This window comes from Macaca fascicularis, chromosome 7, assembly GCF_037993035.2.
Source record: "Macaca fascicularis isolate 582-1 chromosome 7, T2T-MFA8v1.1".
Classification (NCBI taxonomy): domain Eukaryota; kingdom Metazoa; phylum Chordata; class Mammalia; order Primates; family Cercopithecidae; genus Macaca; species Macaca fascicularis.
The window spans coordinates 97,183,603-97,193,508 of record NC_088381.1 but is presented as its reverse complement, the minus strand read 5'-3'; the positions used below and the strand labels follow the sequence as shown (position 1 = coordinate 97,193,508).

The 9,906-nt window shown below is 34.1% G+C and overlaps 1 long non-coding RNA gene across 1 annotated transcript in view; it reads left to right on the top strand.

Annotated features, from left to right (window-relative positions):
• The first annotated feature begins 379 nt into the window (after positions 1-379).
• The window catches only part of LOC107130391 (uncharacterized), a 32,853-nt gene continuing 23,326 nt past the window's right edge, over positions 380-9,906 (top strand). Inside the window, exons 1-2 of the long non-coding RNA XR_001492392.4 lie at positions 380-539; positions 3,274-3,437. This is a non-coding gene — a long non-coding RNA (uncharacterized lncRNA). The remainder of the gene's footprint in view (positions 540-3,273; positions 3,438-9,906) is intronic.

The following is a 9,906-nucleotide window of genomic DNA, read 5'->3' as shown; positions in this document are numbered from 1 at the left end:
GGTAGTCAACAGACACTGTTGGGATTGTCTACAGCATGTTTACAAGCTAATTTGTTTACAGAATGTTGACTACTCATTTACATTTCTGCTTTTTTTATTCTAGCAGATCATCTCTGAACAAACATACTTAATATAAGGAACTTGTAAAACACATCTTTTTAGTTTAAAAAATAAGTGTCAGATCAAAAGCAGAATAATCTCTTTGCTGAAATGTTATCAAATAATATTGACCATCAATATTTTACACACTAAAGAAATAAATTACCCTGAAATATCATGAAAATGCATGATTTTCCTGTGTGTCAGGAATGCTGTGCAGTTTTGTCTGGATTCATTAAGGCGCTCACTGCATAAGTGCGTTGCCAACCGGAATGTGGGTGGCTATAATGGCAGCCTGTAGGTTTGTATGGAAAACAAGTATGGCACTGTGAAAAAATCCTTCTCTCACCCTACAGATACCTGTACGGAGAACTTGGGAGGCATTTTCATAAGCTCTTTGTCAAGTGAATGTTAAAGTCCCCATTCACTGAGAAGCAAAGGTAAGTCTGAAAAATGCGTTGAAAAAAGAAAAGGGGGTGGGGAGTGGGGTGGAATCACCTAGCATTGAAGCAGCCTAACCAAGTGACAGACACGTAGACAACTCCGATGCTGCCAGAATAACACTCTGCACAGCCCACCAGCAAGCAATTTGTCACTGCGACAAGAATATCCTCCGCAATTTGGCATCAGGGTCCTTGGACAGCCAACTGCGCCTGTACAGCACGAGACGTGCTATTCGGCAACGGGAAGATGGGAACCAAGGTTCTCGTTATTATGTCCAAATGTGTTATTTTATGAAAAACATATCTTTTGTCATGATCAACATAGAGGTAGAACAGAAGTAATTGATAATAACTGGGGACAAATGAGATGAAAAATTGAGAAAAATATGTCCTTGTATTTTTTTAGGTACCCTGACTGTTGAGAGAATTTCAGGATGTTTGCTTGATGTGTCTGGTATTTTATGGCACGCTTCCACAGTATTTCATAGGAATAATAAATCCATACGTGCAGAATGAACTGGGAAGATTTTTGGTGGTATTAAACCATTTGCTTTAGGCAGACCGTACTCTTTGCTTTGTTTTAGACTTTACATGATTGTATATGGTGTTTGATTAATAATATGCTGCTGGGTGCAAATCTTTTCTTATTGGTCTAATTTGAAATAAGACAAATAATATAAGGTAAGTTGAGTTAAAAATTTGCAAAGGAAAGACCTTTTACTCTTTACATTGCTATCCTGGTAATCTATTATAAAAGTGCAGTAAAGGAAAGAAGCCAGGAGCATAGGATAAAGGTATCTGATAAATAAGCAAGTAGTGTTCCCCTTGCCAATTACTTGGCATCTTACTTTGTAATTAATGCCACAGTAATGAAAAAAGTGGTAGGCACGAAGATTGGGCCTTTTGTGCATTCTATACAGAAGCAAACACTCATAAAAATCTAGCTCAAAGCTACCCTAGTTTGGCTTTCTCCACAATCAAAACTTGCTGGAGAATTAGAACAATCCCATAGGGGTGTGTGTGTGCGTGTGTGCGTGTGTGTGTGTGTTACAATGTATTATATAAGAGTGACATCAGCCAATTGTGGTATTGCTGTCTCCATTACACAGACAAGGGTGTCCTTCATTCCCCAGACATGATGGAATCTTGTACCCATTCTGCCAGGAGCTAACATCATGGTATCTATTATGTTGTTCACTGGTTGTCCTATGAAGCACGTTAGCTAACTGCTGCTTAAGTCGCTATATTAACTGCCTGGCCATTCCTGGTGTATTTCCAAGAATCTTATTTAGTTGTGCTCTCTGCAAACTTTCAGGAAATCCTAAAAGTACTTAAAAGTTAAATAATAATGAGAGTAGTAATATTAATAGGCATTGTTTTAGAAGTAAGAAAGAATATAATTTAGGCAATTTTGATATTATTTGAAATCCAGTATGTGTTTCAAAAATTATCAAGCTAATATTGTAACAATATTCCACAAAAATGTTTTCCCTGTCTATCCACATAAACTGGACAACGGTGAATGGCTGGGGGTCGGCAGGTTGGATAATGAGGTGTTTAATTGTGATGCTTTGGAAATGGTGCTGGGATGGAGTGTGTTGACTAGCTATACAAGTGGATGGTTAAGTGAAAAGGCCTAAGGTTTATATTATTTGAGGAATAAGCTACAAAGAAAGGGGAGAACAGAGGTGAGTGAAGAGAGAATGTTCGAGGCTAGAGAGTACAAAATACAGTGGAGACCATAAAGAAAACTAACCCCTACTTTTCTAAGCTTCACATGGGGTGTTTTCCTTGCAACTCCCATTAAAGTCAATGGGAATCATGCAGCTAAAACCCTGTGTAACTCTTTGACAATTTACTTCCTAGTGTCAGGAAAAGAGTACTACCTACTAAAGGCAATTTACTCGTTTTAGTTTGTGCCTCCCATACAAAGATGAATTTGATAGCACATAGCAGGAGGAAAAGAGAGACTACATTTAAGAATTTTGTTATTGCAAAAGAAGTCATCATTGAAAAATGTCGCCTAAACTCTCACCTTGTTTAGCAACAACAATAAACAGAGAAAAGCAAACCAGTGAAAGAACATGAAAAGAAGTATGGACTTGATTACAGGAAAAATGGTGATTGCTAGTATTAGGTCTTTTTTTTTTTTTTTTTTTTTCACTTTAAATTCTCTAGCTCTGAGCACAATCGCAGGATAATAAGAATACAGGACAATTCTTAAGACACCAAATTGAAGTTCCTGATTACTTGCTTTTTCTGTGCACCTCAAGTTGTACATATATAAATACAGCAATGGTATCCTTACAGAATTCTTAATAATACACATACAGTGGGGGTGGGGTTACCATAGGCTCCTAGTTATAGATGGCAAAATAAACAAATGGCAGATGTCTATTCTGCTGTAAGCAATAACTAAATAAATGCAACATGACCTCTATATAGTATTATTTTTGAAAGCTATAGGATGTGCCTGTTAAAAAATACGTGCTATTTACAGACTACTTCATGAACTTTGAAGTCGGAATACTAACACTGGCTTTCAGCCTTTATTTTCATTATGTCTCTATATTTCTTTAGTCTCAAATGAAAAGTCTTTATTTCAGTGCTCTTCCATTTTACTGATATAATTCTAATTTCACTGTTATAAGTGGTATATGGGCTGAAGATGGGGCTTCTGTATTTTCTGACTCCCTTCTCTGTGATTTGTTTTGTGACTTGTCCTTTGGAGGGTGAAGAACTGAGACCCTACATGGCTTTTTAGTGCATTGATGGAGCAGAGACACTTCTATGAACAACTGCCTATGCAAACTGATTACTCGGCAGTATAATTTATCAGTTCTTACGAGTAAGTGAGTGCTTCTCACTATGGATTTAACTTGCACTTCAATTTAGGTAAGTATACTGCTGCAGCAGCCTTGAAAACAGCACTCTCTGATTGTACCAATTAGTAAATCCTGAACTTTACCACCAGAAAAAGACATAGCTCCACATTTATGAATGTCTGGCTTTTGAGAATTAGAGTAATTATGTCACCAAAACTGCCATTGATTTTTCAGATAGACATCTCAATAATTTTGCAAGAGTAAAAGCCTTTTTCTAAAGCACATGGGTATTTTTTTATGGTACGAATAATACATAGGGATGAATACAGCGATTTGATATGTGAGAACATTTAAGGGAGGAGGTATTTTATTTGAACAGAATTTAGATGTGTTTCTGGGCTGAGTTAGTGATTATAAATTTCATGGTGGAGGGTTTTGACTGTGTGAGAACTTCTGACATCTAATTTTTTTTGATGGAGGGGATTGAGAATTTATGAAATAATAGAATAGCATGTGCTGTTGTTAAAACAGATTACAATATTATCATAAAATAATAGGTGAAAATACATTTAATTTTCTATGTTTTAGTTTAAAAATTCACAGCTGGTTTATGCTCCTCCTTATATCCCAAGCCATTCGTCATTGGTGACTATATCATATATCCTGAACCAAATATACATTAACAGATTTCTGTTCACAAATTAAGCCTGAACTGAATTTAGCACATAGAGGTTTTTAGCCAGCTATTAAACTTCTTTGTTTTTTTCCTTCTAATTGAACATAGGTATGGTTAACAGCATTTTTGTATCAGCAAAAATAAATGAATATCAGTATTTAAATGCCCCCCACCCCCCGACAAAAAAAAGCCTGATATTGCAGGGAAAATGTCATTCACAATATTGCAGATACTTGTTTTCTTCATATTCCAGTGTCACTGTTTCATTTTAGGTAAGAACCTGAATACTCATTAACACATTTTATGGAGTTAAAGACCTACAATGTCATATATTCGAGATCTCTTATTTTAGAAATTATATTTTCCATGATCTGAAAGAATTAGATATCTGAACCAATTAAGTTCTAAAATTAATCCGTTTGTTTCAGACTTGTTTTGCTGGGGAATTTGCTATAAATCAATGTTTGCTGTCACTGAAGTTTAGGGCATCTTTCAATATTCATTTAAAAAATATCTCCTTCCACGTGGTTAAGGAATTATTATGACTTTGAGATTACATCTATGCAATCATTTTGCAGTATGTGTAGCTGGAGAAAGACAGACAGTAATAATATAGGTTGCCTTTCAATATCTCAAAATCATGCTTTTAGTTTCTAGCGCGAGGTTTTTAGGCACACACACACACATACACACACACACACACACACACTGCATTGCCTTTGGCTCAATGAGAAACACTTTGAATATATTTAACCTGAAATATTTTTCCAGTCCCGGGGATACTGTTTCTTGAACTAGTTTTATCACCTGTACAAAATAATTATGTAAGCATTATCACTAAGAAAGTCTAAGAAGCAAAAAAGAATAAGTGTATAATCAAATTAATGACTGATTATATGCATAAGGACGAGTTTGTATTCATTAGTTTCTTTACCATGGCCACATTTCTCTTTTTCTTGTTTTCCTATTTATCTGCATTTCTTCAAACACGACACTTGACTAGCCTTCTGCAACTAAAATATGTTTGGAAAGCTAAAATGTGGAAGGAGGTAATTGTTGGGTAAGACATGGCACTGTTAACGATGTTGATTCTCTGGCTCCAGAGATCTTCGGGATTTTTCATATGGTAAATTTCTGATGCTCCACCTCAAAGATTTGAAGCCTGATCTTCATTCTATATCCAAGAAAAGGAAGCCATTGTACAATAGGCTGAGTATTCTGGAGCAAAAGGTCACCCAACATTATACAAGCTTGCCTAAGACCAAAGCATGGAAAGGAAATCCTCCTCTCAGGCAGTGTTGTCTGTTCCCTTCTTGGCGTGTGTGCACAATTTCTTTAACACTAAGGGGATTTAAGCATGGGTACTGCGGGAGGAAGGGGCTTTATAAAGTGAAATGGGGCCTTGAAATTTCTCAAAGATGCCCTAAAATAGACAAGGAACAAGTCTGTTCCAAATGGTAAGATGGAGCAGGATAGTAATGATGGAGCAGGATAATTTTTTATTTACAGATATAAAACATCAGGTGAAATACAACATAATTTTCATAGTTATTTAAGTGTGAAAGGCACATAATTGGTAAGTTAAATTATTTCACGATCTTTTAAGAGGCAGTGTTGGGCAATGGGAAAACAAATAGGTTATTTATCTGTTTTTTCAATAACATGCTATACAAATTTAAGCAAGTCATTTAGTTAGGGCTTTGTATTGCTTCACTAGCAGAAATTCATAGCATCCATTTGATTATATTTCAGGTCTTTTGGGATACTAGTATTGGATGATTCTGTGTCACAGCTGTAGTTGTCAAAAGTGCCTACATGGGTACAAGACAAACGATATTCTAACACTGTTAACATAACAAGTGATGCAAGATTATTGCTGATACCTGATTTTTTCCAGTATTATTTGAGCTCTTATTCTCCAAGAGGATGTATTATATTTACTATGACGGTTTCATTCATTTCCTCATTTGCTCACTCAAAACCAATACTGAGTATTGATTAAGGGGCATGTCTATCCCGTCTGTCAGTAATTCAGAAACCAGTAAGATAAAGTTTCAAAACTTCAAAATACTGATCATCTGGTGAATGAGGATATAAAACAAAGGCAACAACACAACACAGCAATGCTATAATAAAAATGTGCCAACATTTTTATGGGAAGTTGGAGGAGTTGCTCTTAACTTGCCTCAGAGAGGCTAGAAGACTCCATACAGGAGGTGATCGCTGAACTAGATTGACGGATGGGACCACTTCAAACTCTTGTCAGTAGACTGAAGATTGCCACAGGAAGGTTCAAAGTCAATTAATGTTTTTTAGAAGGTCTTTGGCTTTAACACTTTCCATGGTTTCAAAAATATACATTATTGTAAAGCTCTGCTTCTACCATTTTGTTTTAGTATTGGTTTACTTTCTTGTCTCTTTTACATTACATAGGAAGGGACGGGAAAAACAATAAGTACTAAATGTAGGTGTATGGTTAATATCATGACTACTTTCCACTCATTCAATACCTCCATTTAAAAAATAATATATCTCCCTGTGTATGTGTATGAAAAAGTAAAGTAAATATATGTAAATTATTATGAGATTTTTCTGAGATAACAGGAAAGATAATGGAATATTAATAAGCCCAAACAGAGAAATCTATACTCAAATTATTTTAAATAGTTGGTAATTCTAGGGCTTTCCAAGAATAGTTAAATATTCAAACTTTTTTTCCCCATTATACAATGTGTTAGAAGGATTCTTTTTCTAGCAGGTGTGAAACAGAAGCAGGTAGCAGGAGAGCTAAGTACACAGAAAATATTGGAAACAAAATCAGAATTTAATGATCTAGGTCAGTGATTCTCAAACTATAATGTGTTTAAGAACTACCTGAAGAACTTGTTAAAGCAGTAGGCCTGGGGTAGGACAGATTAATTTTCATTTTTTACAGACCCATAGATGATGCTGATGCTGTTGGTTGAGAATCACACTTGGGGAATCACTTATCTAGACGAGTCCTTCTGATATTTAATCTATACAAATCCCCTCAATCTTGTTATACTGAAGATGCTGATTGAGTAGACTTAAGTCGTATTACATGGTTTGGTGATTTCAGAAAATAATAGGTCCAAATAAGGCTTCGAGTTTATTTCCTGATCTAATTAGATTGTATCCTTACCAACAAGATCACTGTTTCTTGTATACAGTATGAATATATATTATCACCCCATTGAGAGAAGAATTTACTGAGCTCCTGTTTCTTGTATGAAATGACTGCCCTAGTTACTAATTAAGTAAAAAGTGAGTTTCTTCTTTTACTTAGCTTCCATAACCATTCTGAAGCTTTAGAAATGAAACACTATCCAGACTGGTCATTTATTATGTTTATTATGTTTTCTTGATTCTAATAAATTATATATAAGTACAGATGGCAAAAAAGGACTGCTCTAATATCTCAACTCAAAAAAAGAAAAATTTTAGGAATACTACATTAGACAAGGATCATTATCTAGCCCCCTTATTTAAAATTTTTATTTAGTTAGACAAAGTCTATTCATATAAAGCAAAAAGTTGAACTAAATCTTGTCAAATGAGCTGGAAAATATACTTAATTTTGATGAGATAACAGTCCCTGGTGGATTATATGGGTGTGGGTGTGAAGGAGCCTTACTAATAAGTGTTGGCTGTCTTCAACCCACATTTTCTCAGTAATTGATAATTCTCCATTTCTTCTCTGCTATGTAAACCTTTTAAAAAATAGAATAGTGGAATCATGATAATGATAATACATTAAGAAATTTGAAGTAGAAATTTCTGATAGAAAGTTCAAATAAAAAATACAAGTAATAGAATCTGTAGTCCATATTTTGGCCAACTTTGAATTGTTTGAAGAACGATAGGGATGCATACTTTCTTTTTTCTCTTATGCTGCTCCCATTCACAAATTTTCGAGTGATGTGACACTGTTAAATTCTGTAATTCAGTGACTTGAAATGATGTTTGCATAGTTAGCAGCAAATATCTCTATTCTGCTTATGTATGTATTTATTTATTTGGCTGAACTGGAACAAATATGGGTAATAGATTTGAGTATTTGTTAATGCAAATGCCAAAGTCTTTAGCCATATTATTGTAAAACTATTTTAAAGTTTTACAAACTATTTTAAAGTTTCACAATAATTTTAAGATTTATTTCTGCCTGGTGTATGTGGTTTTTTATATGATCATTTATGAGGATAAATGATTATAACAATAATCTGTAATTAAGTACTTTGTCATTTCTACTCCTTTTGCCTATTTCCAAAGGGTATTAATTTCTGATCCACTCACCAAATTGAACTATTACAAAAAAAAAAAAAAAAGGTTTACTTGCAGGATGTTTGACTTCTTAGACAACACTATACTTGTGTCTTTAGGTAGTATCTATCTTTAAAAAGGTGCAAACAATGGGATCTCACAATGTAGATATTTGGGCTAGAGGAGCAGTGGTTCTTAAACCTTTGTGGAAATATAATTCTTTATAAACTCTGTGGTCGTTCTTTACAGAAAATGTTTATGAAGTACACACAAAGAAATTTTGCATACAAAGTAGTGTCTATTCACGATCTTCTTGAAGGAAGACTCAGTAACTCTAATCTTGATAATTGAGGTAACGTTAACCAAAATGCCATCTTTTTCCTTCTTTCTTATATAGACATTGAAACCAGATGGATCAATAGACTGTTTTTCTAAATACATCATTTTGTTTTTATTGTGTAAACCTTTCCTTACAAATAAGCCTTTAGACTGATTTGTAACATGGAAGTAAGTGGACATCTGGCTTCTCTGAAAAATATGATTCACTCATTTGCATTTTTAAATTCCATTCATTCCATTTTTAAATTTTTCACTTGTCCTCTTTGCTCTTTCTAAAAGCAACTCTTCTCAACTCTTTTCAATTTCAAATACCTAAAGAGTTCATATTTCTTATAATTCAGAACATCATTTCTTTAAAATTTTTATAGGAAAATCAATATTCAAGATCCACAGCATGAGGAAACCCTGATATGTAGGTGAGTGAGAAGTTACTTTAAGTGCAAAAAGAATTTGGGTGACAAAAATCAATTTACCCCTAGTTATTTCTCATATATTGGTCTTGGTTGACTTGGAAATATCTTTCAAAGGTCATTTTTAAAATTTTAGGGGGCAAGATACTAATAAATAATTCATTCCTTCTTCAGGTTGGTTATGAGATTCCTTCAAAAAGTATTTTGAGTATATAAAGGTATTTCTATTATTAAAGACATGCTTGAAATAAATTCTGGGATGAAAGACTATAGTGCTGTTTGATTGTTCATATTTATTATTTACAGTAATAGATTTTGTGAGTAAAAGTTGAAGGTCTAAGAACTTAAAATCTGGAAGATTTATTCATTCATTTCAAGGTCTCATCCTTTATAGTGGCAAAACAGAATTTGTAATAATTTCCACAACATTGAACTCTCATAATAACCAAGAACAGAATGACGTGGAAATTCCATTCAAATTTTAGATAAGGCTTCTCACAGAGCATTTTATTTCTCATCTTAAAATAATAGGCACATGTGGAATCCTAATTAAACACATCTAATATCTTTGAATACTTCCCTTTAATCAACTAGTCATATCCCAGAAAGGTGCAAGTATGTGTGTGTGTGTGTGTGTGTGTGTGTGTAAATATTTCCTCCAGTTGAGTAAAATAGTTGGTAGAGCCAAAACTAGATGGACAACCATGATAAGCAAAGATGAGAGAATGAGAGAAATTAGTTCACCATGATCATCGGCTGTGAAATTTGGATTCAATTCTGAAAGTATAGCAGAAGATTATGCTTTTCTTAGAATATCAGTAACACTAGTCTTA